Consider the following 12,363-nt stretch of genomic DNA (forward strand, 5'->3'; position numbering starts at 1 on the left):
CCGCAGTCTATTGATGACTTTGACAATGTCTTTGGGGATCATTGAAATAGGAGAGGGGGTGGTACATCTACTGCATGGATTTAGAAGTCGTTTAGAAAGATGACTGCGAATCTTTATGCAAAATAAATATATTTTACATTGATTGTGAGAAGCAGGAATAACATACAAATTGATTTCATCCCTTAACGATTTTGCTCGTTGAAAAGTAAAATTACAACATTCTTGAATTCTTTGAATCTTCTACTGTCTTACATTTCGTCCAATCAATTCCTTCATAAAGATCCACAGTCCAATGATGACTTTTTGACAATGTCTTTGGGGATCATTGAAATAGGTGAGGGGGTGGCACATCGACTGCATGGATTTAAAAGTCGTTTAAAAAGATGACTGCTGATCTTTATGCAGAATAAATATATTTTACATTGATTGTGAGAAGCAGGAATAACATACAAATTGATTTCATCCCTTAACGACTTTGCTCGTTCAAAAGCAACATTACAACATTCTTGAATTCTTTGAATCTCTTCTGTTTTATATTTCGTCCAATCAATTTCTTCATGAATGTATAAAGATCCGCAGTCGAATGATGAGAGGGGGTGGCGCATCGATTGCATGGATTTAAAAGTTGTTCAGAACGATGACCTTCACAATATCTTTCAGGATTATTGAAATCAGAGAGGGTGTGGGGCACATCGACACGTTTTCCCATGTTTTATTTATTGTACAAACAACTTCCGGAAGCTGTTGATCCCGGGTATCATGAATTTTCGGATACACGCCACCCCTAACAATTATTGTTCAGTTGCGGAGTGGCCGCGGCTCGCAGCGCGGTTAACCTTCTGACAATTTCGGGAACGCTGATGCCGTGTCTAGGCGTCTTGTGTGCGGGATGATTCGTGGTGGGGGCGATCTTGAATTATTCCGGGCTTGTGGAGAATGATGGTTTAGGGTGACTCGTTGGCTTTAGCCTCTTCACATTAGAGTTGACCAGTTTGGCGTTGAACGACGATATGTCGTTGTTGGCCGGGGGAAAGTGATTGGTATATTCTAATTTTTTGATTTTTAATAATATTAGGATCAATATAAATATTAGAATCTATATCATAATATTAGAATTTTAATAATTAGAAGTTTGTACGAATATCTCGTAAACTAAAGCCGACCAGCAAAAACATGAAGGAAGATGTTGTTCAGAATGGTAACCTTGACAACATACACTACTATGCAAAAGAAAGAGACATCCAGTATAATTATAAGAATATTCAATCAAACAAGGACAAACGATATTTTTATGTAGAAATTGTATTGTACAATGATTGATTTATTGCGTTCAAAGTATTCACTACCCCAGCGCGATCGCGCACGCATGATCCGCGGGACAAGAACTTTATCACTAAACCGATCGCTGGAACGTATCACGCGGCGCCATTAATAGCGAGCAACGTTAACAGGGAAACGGTATTCGTGCTGTTGTCAGTCCTGGTCGGCGCATGAACACGCATTACCCCGATTCAAGGCATTCGATGTGTACGGACTTTGCCTGATCTTTCAATCGGTCATGCTTTAACCGCAGTTGCGCGTGATGTGCTAGCTATTACCTCGAAGAGCCACTCGTCGAGATGATGGGACTAATAAATACGAATAAATTACAGGAAGCGTGGCATATCTTGGATACCAATTTGTTTGAGATTAATCAGAATGTGCAGCAAAGGATAGGAACAAATCAAAGCGTATGATATCATAGGGAGTGCCCTAACAGATTAGTACACTTCAAACTCCTAGAAGGGAAGATACCGACGAACGTGATACATCGAAAAATTTTAATTTTAACAACTTGTTTTGAAACGCGAAATTCAAAATTTTCTTTTAAATGGAACAATGTTTTAGGTTAAACTTTTGGATAATCCCACCAAATTTTCAACCCCTCATTTAAGGATAATATGCGGGTAATCACCCTTAACTTTATCATTTCTTTTCTCGGTTGGTAATCAAGATAGTAATATGAAAAAGAACGAAAATACTCGAACTTGAGTGATTTCATTAATAAAGCTGAGAATATCCCATTACGTAAGCATCTAAAGTGAATTTGAATTTTTCATCCTTTTTTACGTTTCTGACTTTGAATGATTATATCGTTGAAATTGTCTCGAGAAGGGCTACGCTCGTTGGAGTGGAAAAATATATGGATCCAAATAGAAAAAACTAAGTTGACCATACAATTTTTGTCTGAAGCATTTCTTCCTATCTCAAAAAATGTAGAAGTTATCCAGGTGGATACCCTGTATAATTGCCATACACCCTGTATAATTGCCATACACCCTGTATAATTGACATACACCCTGTATAATTGACATACACCCTGTATAATTGCCATACACACTGTATAATTGCCATACACCCTGTATAATTGCCATACACCCTGTATAATTGCCATACATCCTGTATAATTGCCATACACACTGTACAATTGCCATACAAACTGTACAATTGCCATACACCCTGTATAATTGCCATACACCCTGTATAATTGCCATACACACTGTACAATAAATTTGATGTATGTTAGGGTAAACTGTACTATTGCTGACACTACAGTAGTTATTGGCACTTTTGATTTAAACGACAAATATTAACACATTACCGACTGTGATTATTGCATAATTTTGAAAAATCTATGGTACAAGGCTAAACACTTTTTAATGGAACCTTCAATGGTAACAGCAATTTTCAATGTGAACTATCAAGTCACCCTCAATAACGTCATCTAATAGTTTCATTTAAGATTGCAATGTAAAAGAAAATTTCTATGCTTCCCTCTGGTACAGCACAATTATTGAAAATCCAATTAATAGGCTTCCGGTAGGTAAAGTGTTAAGAATTCCTGATGTAGAAAATCATTTTTTATTGCCTCTTATTTATATTTCAAAGCAACGCTGTAAGTTTTCATAACAGAGTTCCACATATGACTGTTAGTAAATGTGCCAATGACTGTACTATTTGTCTTACGATTGTTATCCACTGACTATATTTTATAATAAAAGATTTACGAATCGTAAAACTGTTTGATTTTGCTGAAAAATCTCTATTAGCTTAACATAATAGAAAGTTAAGCTCGTTTAAACATTGAAAAAAAAAAAATTAAACCGACTTCGAAAAAACGCACTAAAGGAAAGCACTGAAAAGTATGAAATAATTTCCATTTAATTTATGTGAATACACACGAACTTAAATGCAATACAATCTTTTAGGAGGCGGCGCAAAATTGAAAATTTTCGACACTGGAAATTACGAAAATCCTTGAGTTCTTCTACGTGCTTTCACATATTAATGTATCTTCTCTTCCCACCTACAGATTTCCAAGTTCACCATATTCCAATGAAATCATAATCAGAAACATCTGTCATTTGGAAGATTTTCAATTTTGCGCCGCCTCCGACAAGATTGTATTGTATTTAAGTTCGTGTGTATTCACATCAATTAAATGGAAAAATTATTTTATACTTTTTAGTGCATTTTTCCGATGTCGGTTTAATTCTTTTTTATAAAATTCTTTCATTTCACACTTTTTAGTGGAACGAGCAGAATTTGTAGAACACCGTCGGATGGTTTTTCGGTCTTATTGGTTATTTGCAATAAAAACCGCAAAAATGCAGCATTCGTTTTCACGGGACCACCTCGGGGACATACTCCACAAGATGCAAAAGGTTTCGTTCCGATTGGTCCATCCATCTCGGCGTAATCGGTGAACATACACAGAAAAAAAGCGAAAAAAAGACACATACAGATCGAAAATTGAGCAACCTCCTCCCTTTTCGAAATCGGTTAAAAAGATAAAAAGATTTTTACTACGATTTTGGCTCAGGGCGTTAATCGTTGTACACAGTTCACCCTATCTACTAAATAAAAATGAACAAATAGGTGGTTGTAGAACGAGCGTGATCGGCAAGCGACGAAGGTTCGCTGCACGTCGCCGTGATGTCGTAGCAGGATGACAGAATGGCGGAAGAAATCTGCGTAGTTGTATAAAGGGAGCGCGATTTTTCACGCACCGGCTGGCCGATGGGATGTCGTCGTGCTCGCCCATCGCTCGCTCGCTCGTATTCCGTCGAACGTAGCAAATGACTCGTGCACGTTGGAACCCACGGATTCGGTGGATGGCAGGGGGTGCGGGGCGCCGTACCGGGGACAACGCCAGGGAAAAATCGTAGAATATGGCTGTGGTCGGGGGGGGGGGGTGAGAAAGGGGTTGGTCGATGGTAGAGGGTTGGTGTACGTGTCACGTACATGGTACGTGCGTCGGATACCTAAGTCGTAAACGGCGAAAGAATCGCGTTCCAGGGGAAGGCGTAGCACACGGCGGCTCGCGACTCGCGGATCTCCTCACGAGGACGGAACGGCACGGACCGAGCGTTACTTAAAGCGCACTCTACTCGAGATCCGATGTATCCTAGGTAAGGGCTCGTGTACCCCACTTCTCCTGCTTCTCTTCGGCTCAGAATCCCACCGATACGATACAATCTTCAGTGGGAGTTCATTTACGAAGCTTTTACGACCGGTTACTCCTCTCGTTCTCTCGCTGTTTCGCCGGGCCCGAAAATCTATAACTTTCGATACGACGAACATAGGGGATACCAGCGACAGCTTGGTTTTAACGAAATTGGAACCGGGAGCTCGACGCTATTTTGCTTCCGGTTTACCTTCTAACTGGGTGAATTTTTTTAGTACGAATATACCTCACGATGCACCTGATAATTCACTTGACAATGCACCTCATAATGCACCTGACAATACGTCTGACACACAATCAATACACCTGATAATACTCCTGACAATACAAGTGGCAATACAACTGGCAATACAACTGGCAATACACCTGACAATACAACTGGAAATACACCTGACAATCAGTACTCCTGACAATACACCTGATAATCAATACTCCTGACAATACTCCTGACAATACACCCGACAATTAATACTCCTGATAATATACCTGACACAAACAATATACTTGACGCGATCAATACACCTGACGATCAATACACCTGACAATCAATACACCCGACAATATAACTCACAATTACCAGTTTTTGATTTTTTGAACAACGTGCCCCCAATTTGAAAAATCTGTAAAAATTATATGTTAACAACCACATAACGAGATGCTAAAACTGTAAAAATATAAACTTATTATTTCATAAGTTTTACAAATCGGCACTTGAAATTTTGTTTATGTTTTGAAATTTGCTTTTGAAGCTAAAAATTCTGAAAAAATTCATAGATGTGCATTCTAATAACACACATGCCTGATTTCTTTTTTAGAATTTTCAATTAAGAGGACAAGAGAAATTATGTGAAAACCTGATTGATCGAGTATTTTCTTTGGACAAGACGTGGAATGGCCTATTGCAAATTCAACTTGGCTCACCATGGTTACACCCTTTCCAGTGGAATACTTTCTACCTGATTTCGTTGCACCAATAGGTAATGCTAAACTATACAACCAAACAATTTTACATTGCCATCATGTTTGCCGCATTGAACTATTCAGAAAGGCAATATTCTATGCAATTTATTACCAACTACTGCTATGTTTGCAAACGTTTTCCCCCAATTGCCGAATTTCCTTTAATTTCAGAACGTAATATGAATCTCGTATCGAAAATCTCCTTTCAGCTGCAGCAGCCTATGAAAGTGAATCGAATAAAAGTATCGAATTATGCCGGAGTTGAGCTGACTCGTGAGAGGTTTTAAAGGTTTCAATGAATTTCATCTATACACCGTCCAAATCCACGTGTAGAATAATTTCATTGAAACGGGAGAAAGTACGTTTCGAGTGTCGGCGCCCGTATACAGGGTGTTCGACTACAAATGGAAGAAAATTTAAGGGGTGGTTCTCCACGACAATATAAGACGAAATTGACGAATAAAAAAGAAATATTTCAAATAACCTTCGAAGGAGTTATTCTTCAAAATGCGTAACTAAACGTACGAAGACCATGTTCATGGTTACCATACTCTACCAGGGTGAGGCACCTGGGACTGCCTCCGAAAATATTAGGTTGTAATGAAAGAAATGCAGAATTTTTTTCCTTTGTTTTAATTGCAATTTTGCACCAATAAATATTTAACTCATTTTAAAGCTCGTTTTACGTTCTATTTAATTAGTAATGCTTTTGATATTTACTTTTCAGTTTTTATTAAATTATTTGGCTTTTATTTCAGGATGTCAAAACGCGATTTTCGCATTATTTTTTTCTACGAGTTCAAACAAGGCCGATAAAAGTGTCGAAGAATGCGCAGCTGTATATTTTTAATTAATAGCAAATTCTTAGTTTAATTTTAATACCATTCCTCTCGATAATATTAAAATCAATTCTCATAATAATTTAATGTTACTATTAAGCAATATTAAATCTTCTATAAAGTTAATTTTCTTATTATTGTTTTTATTGAAACAATTTTGATATAATTGTTTTTTATGCGAGATATAATTGTTTTTATTAAAACAATTTCAATGAAGTTTTAATAAAATTGTTTTCTCCGTGAGTTATAACACTTTACAAACATATCCGGCATATCTTTCTTTACAACCTAATATCTCCGTCGTGATTAGTAATACGAGGAAATCTTTCATTCAGAAAATGTTTGGTTCAACGGGGGCGAATATTGTCACGGAGAAGTTTCTTTTCTCTAGGTCATATTTTCCGATAATTCAAGGTCCCCGTATATCCGGTTGTTCTACATTCAGCGAGTTCGTGGAGGGAAAAATGTGACGGGTTTTCGCAAATGTCGCGAGTAACCGGCAATTATGCAAATGTTTCCGCGTCCGTCCGTATAACTGACAACCGGAGCGGTTCGGTCCGACCTTGTCGATGCTACCCCCTCTCTGCAGCCCCCTCTCTGCAGCCCCCTCGGGCTCTCTGTCTCTAGCCAACCCCGCCAATGAGTACGTGTCAGGGACCATGAGATCCTTCGGCCCATTAGTGTCCATGCGTACCGATCCCAAGATCGAGTGGCGCAATACGGAGCCACTCGGCACAAATGAGCCTGTCGTGTCTGGATAATACCAAGCGCAATATTCGGCCTGTCGCGATAGATCATTCCGTGTACGCGCTCTCGCACACATACACACGCGCGCGCGTAACCACGCTCTCCAGTCGTGCGCGGCGAAACGCAAAATATCGCGCAGCCGACGATGCCTCGATCCGTCGACGAGAAGAGTCGCGCGCTCCGCCCGGATCGACAGCACCGACGACGTCTGATCGATGACGAACGATACCACTGGCGTTTCAAACGGCTGCCAGATTGTTCCTGCATCAGGGCTCGCATCGATCCGCGCGTCCTCGTCGCCCGCTGGATTTTATTTTTCTAAGAAATCCGGGCACGGTCGACGCTCCCGAAAATTTTATCTCCTCCGCGTAAAAAGTGCCAGATTGTCCCAAAAGTTTCTTTCGAAATTTGCATGTTCCATATTGTTCTACTGGCGAAAAGTATTCGAACGTTTTTTATCCCCTCACTCTGCATATATAGGGGTGTAAACGCACCCCATTCCAGAGTTGGGCAAAAATTTAATCAACCATTGACGAATAAATTTCTACTTGAATCGTTAATCGTAATTGACAATTAAACTCCCACTTTAGTCGTTAATTGCGGTTAACGATTACATTCTTTTCTATTGTAATCGTCAACCGGATAATTGATTAATGAACAAATGGTGAAATTTCGAAATGATATACGGAATCAAATATGCATCCATTTATGGATAGACCGTGTGGCGATTAATTTCATCAGTTAATTAAATCAGTCTCCGATTTTTCGATGATTTCTTTCTTTAATCAACGATTGACGATTCACTTCATCAATCGATTGAATCAATCAATTTTCCAATGATTACCCTTCTTAATCGTACGCATTAATCAATCAATCTCGGTTAGAATTTTAATTGATTAATGCCTAACTCTGGCCCAAACTAATAAAAATGTACAGGCAAAGTCGAGTCCTACAAATCCAGAAAATGTCTTGCTTGTGAAATGAAATTGACCTATTTTTTTCAATATATTTTCAATAAAAAAATATAATATTTCTAAATAATATTACATTAATATTGTCAAAGAAATCTAGCATATAACAATTGGGTGTTTTATTTATTTTGTAGGAACTTCCTTTAATAAATGTTTGCAACAAAATTTGTTTCCATGGAACTTTTAATATGCAGAATCTGGTCCACGAGAATACTTTTAGGAGAAGTTCCGGAAAGTGAACAATTCTCTTCGTAAAAATTCCACAGGAACAGGTATTGATTTTAAAAAGTTCGAACAGAATTTTTTTTTAAAAACGCAAGGCACCTGTTTATTTCGAACCATGAGTATTATTTTTTACAATAATTTTGTGGTGCACTGTTTCATAAACGACCAGATAAAAAATATTCCTGCTATTCCTTCGACTTACCTCAGCATTGCTTTTCTTGTTGCAGATCCGAGGTGTACAGTTCGTAAATTGTACGAGATCACTTTTTAATCAACTTCCACAGAAACATGAAGCAAAAAAGGCAGGAACTCCTAAAGGTGAAACCTCGTTAGCAGTAAGAACGTCTGGCTAACGTTGAAAGAAGGTCAGGCTGTATCGCTGATGAGGTATAAAGGACGTACTATATTGTGAACTCTTGCTATTTGGAGAATCCTTCGATACAGGCTTTAGCTGCAGAACTTTGTCGATTACCGGGGAATCATAGAAAGTAGAACACTTTTTGTCGAAGATTTTTTTAAACTATAGAAACCGTAGAAGCCTTTGTCGATATTCAGGCGAAACAAGTTGTTCAGTTGCTGTGAGCTGTATTGGTTTGTTTCTGAAAATTAGGTCAAATTCGATTTCGGGATTATTATTTTGTTCTCTTGGAACGAGGGCCGGTAGCTATTCAATTGGTGGCGGCAATTAAGCCGGTTTAATACTAAGGTTAATGAGTCCTTTATCGATAATATAAGAGCGAGGTTGTTTTATAATTGTTTATAGAAATATACGGATATTTCAGTCGAATATTAATGATTTGCACGATGTTGATGATATCACTAAATTATTCGAACGATTATGTTTGGCTCATTGAGCCCCTCGTCAACTAATTTTGCAGCAAAATAAATAGAAAACTCTGTCCTCTTTTATTTTATTATTTACAATTTCAAAAAATTATAAGACAAAACGATTATTGGAGAATGCAAATAACAAACAACTCGTTACAAACGAAATTTAAGTTGGACCTTCATCTTCGGAGCTCAATGTCATTTGGATTGTATTTTCTCTGCAGTTCCAACTAATTCCAATTTTCTCAATATATTTTCTGCACTACATGTAGTAAACTAATTGTATTAGGTCGGAAAGAAAGTTCTCACGGTTTTGCATTTGAATTTAATAGTTAAAAATCGCAAGAACTTTCTTTCCAACCTAATACTAAGTTCTGAAAACAATATTTAAAAAGTTATCATCCTTTTAATAGTGTGCCAATATTATTTTGATTCACTGTAGTAACTAGACTGTGGATCTCTATGCTCTTATGGCTTTTGAAAATTTTTTAAATTGCTAGAATACAAAATTACACAGAATTTAATACGATTTTTACTTATTTCAGGTCTGTGTATGAAGGCTACTTCCACTGGAAATAAGAATTCATTCAGCAGTCTACTAATAATCTACGAAGTTGATGCGACAGTAAACAAACTACTAAAAGAAACCGTGTCGGAGTCGCCGGTGGATGATCCGAGGAAAAGCGAAAAGGATTAAACATCAATAACCACGGTGTATTGGCAACGAATCGTTTCATCAGATTGGAGCATTAACGACGAAGCTCGCAGGAAGATTGCCCACCGTTTCATCAAACGGAGAACGAAATAAAGAAAAAGGCCGAGTGGGATGGGGTGAACGAGAACGAGAAAGAAACACCGCGGCGAGCGGGGGCAAAAAATTATTAAGCACGATGGTATCGGCGCGTCCGGACCGATGCAAATGGCCCATAAATTTGCAAAATTACATTGAAAATCAATGCGCGACTGGGCGCCGCGGCCAGAGGAGGGGAGAACGAACGGCGCGAGTTTTAATAAAAACTCCCTGCCCTTTTTGTCAACGAGCACGGCGCTGCTCTCAGCGATATTAAACCTCGAACTCGAACGCAACTCTCGTAGACGCGGTCGTTCCGCGAGTTGAACGAGTTCCGATTTTCTTATCGCCTGTGTCGGCCCGGGCCGGGGAATGTATCGTTCGAAAAGAAAGGAGGAGGGTTGATCTAACTTCCGTAGTCGGGATTCCGCGAATGAAAGAAACAAGGGCGGGCTTAACCTTGGCGCCATCGTAGCAAGCGAGCCGTTCAATCAGTGGGTATTTATCAATGAGATTCTGAGCGAATAAACGACGGAAGATCGATAACCATCGTGCTAGAACTCGCGTCGGGTTCGAGTCGGTTTCGATCGGGTCTCCCGGATCGATTCGCACCGGTTTTAGATCCCCCGGCAGCTGTCTCCCGCACGCGTTTTGTTATCCACTTCATCGTTCGGGCGTAATCGGTTCTATGGCCGCACGGAAACAATGTTCGTTTTCCTACCGAGACCATAGTGCCCCGCGCCGCGCGCGAACGATGGAGCTGACGCTATTCCGTGGAATAGATGCCAGTCGAGGGAATGGCGATCCGCCAGTGCACGCGTCCCGCACCGCGCAGAGATATACAACGGTGATTTATTAGGTGGGGAATTCCAATTCGCGGCCTGATTCACCGTAGACCGCAGTCGAATCTAGTAAACATCTTCGATCCTCTTCCTAACAATTTCGAGCCGCGCGTGTGTACACGTGTTCGCTTGCTGAATTTCCGTTTTGCTAACCCTCCCGCTTTCATCCCATCCCACCCTCCGACCCATTCGCCACCCGCCCGTCCTCGTCCAACCCTCGACGTCCTCGCGGAAATTCCATTTATACGAACGTCCGCTTGTTTCGGCCGATTACTCGCTAAACAATTACCGCGTGTCGCGCCCCGTTGACGACGGACCGGCAAAACGGGCGAAGAAGCATCGCTTCTTCGGTACGCTGCACACTGCACGCTCGCCTGACAGATATTCACTCGTGGTCGGAATTAAAGACGCCCTGTGTCAACCTGTCGTTAACGTATTCTTCTCCTCTTTTTGACTATGTTTGTTTGGAATGTCCGAGCAGAGATGGACAGTAATCGATTATTTTGTGCTAACACATTACCCACCGGTGATTATTGCATAATTTTGAGAAATCTATGATACATGGCTAAACACTATTTAATGAAATCTTTATGCCCAACTGGCACAGCGATATCCTATGTACGTCCACAGAACGTCAGTTTCGGACATTCGGGACATTCGGAGAACGTCCAGGGAGTGGACATTCCTAGAACGTCCAAAATTCACGTCCTAAGGACATTCGTAAAACCTAAGAAACGAACATTCCTATGTAGAACGTCCAAAATTTAAGTCCTAGAATGTACGTAGTATGTTCTATGGACGTACGGTGCTACTTGGGTGCATTTATGGCTTCTGGAAATTTTTAAAAATGCTAGAATATAAAATTCCACGGAGTTTAATACGATTTTTATTATTTCAGATCTATGTATAAAGACTACTACCATTGGAAATAAGAATTATTCAGCAGTCTACTACTAACCTATGAAGTCGATACGACTGTAAACAAACTAGGAAAAGGAAACGTGTCGTAGTCGCCGGTGAATAATCCAAGGAAAAGTGAGAAGAATTAAACATATAGAAACAACAGAAAGAAATCATATCGAATGGGATTATTCTAGGTCTAAAGAAACGTTTAATTTCCCAGTTAAAATAGCTCCGAAGGCAAGGGGTTAAAGAGATAAACAAAAACGAAAAGCCGGTTTTACATTTCGTCGGATGTTATTCCAGCGGAATGAACAGCTTTTATCTTGAATCACTTTCGGAGCATTTTTCAAAGCCTATCCAGGCTGGGTATCAAATTTCGGGAACGTCGCGAAAACGCTATAAACCAAACCGAACGAAACGAGCCACCCCTGTTTTCTCGATTCTTTGTCACCGTTGCCGTCCCCCTTCTCTATGTTATTCCGTGTTGGCGACAACCCCCGTCGCCGCGACACGAGCGAACACTTGGATTCGCCATTAAACATGGTCCCGACTTATCTTAATGGACATCTAGTTGGTTCCTCCGGATTCCTGGGACGCGATACAAGGAAACCTTCTGGGACTCTCCGACTTTCATTCCGGATAACCGATTACCGACTTCGAACTCCGCTGATGGAACTTCGGGATCCATTGAACGCAGCGAATCGGCTTCTTCCACCCTTCTGGGTTATCATTTGCGGCGGGCTTTCGTCAG

At 40.0% G+C, this 12,363-nt stretch overlaps 1 protein-coding gene across 1 annotated transcript in view; it reads left to right on the plus strand.

Moving 5' to 3' along the window:
- LOC143216929 (uncharacterized) overlaps positions 1-12,363 on the plus strand; it is a 76,034-nt gene that overhangs the window by 61,071 nt on the left and 2,600 nt on the right. Inside the window, exons 8-10 of the mRNA XM_076440512.1 lie at positions 5,323-5,484; positions 8,477-8,636; positions 9,623-11,744. The gene's annotated coding sequence lies outside the window, so the exon portion shown is untranslated. The remainder of the gene's footprint in view (positions 1-5,322; positions 5,485-8,476; positions 8,637-9,622; positions 11,745-12,363) is intronic.

The sequence above is a fragment of the Lasioglossum baleicum genome, chromosome 16 (assembly GCF_051020765.1).
Source record: "Lasioglossum baleicum chromosome 16, iyLasBale1, whole genome shotgun sequence".
In the NCBI taxonomy this organism is placed as follows: domain Eukaryota; kingdom Metazoa; phylum Arthropoda; class Insecta; order Hymenoptera; family Halictidae; genus Lasioglossum; species Lasioglossum baleicum.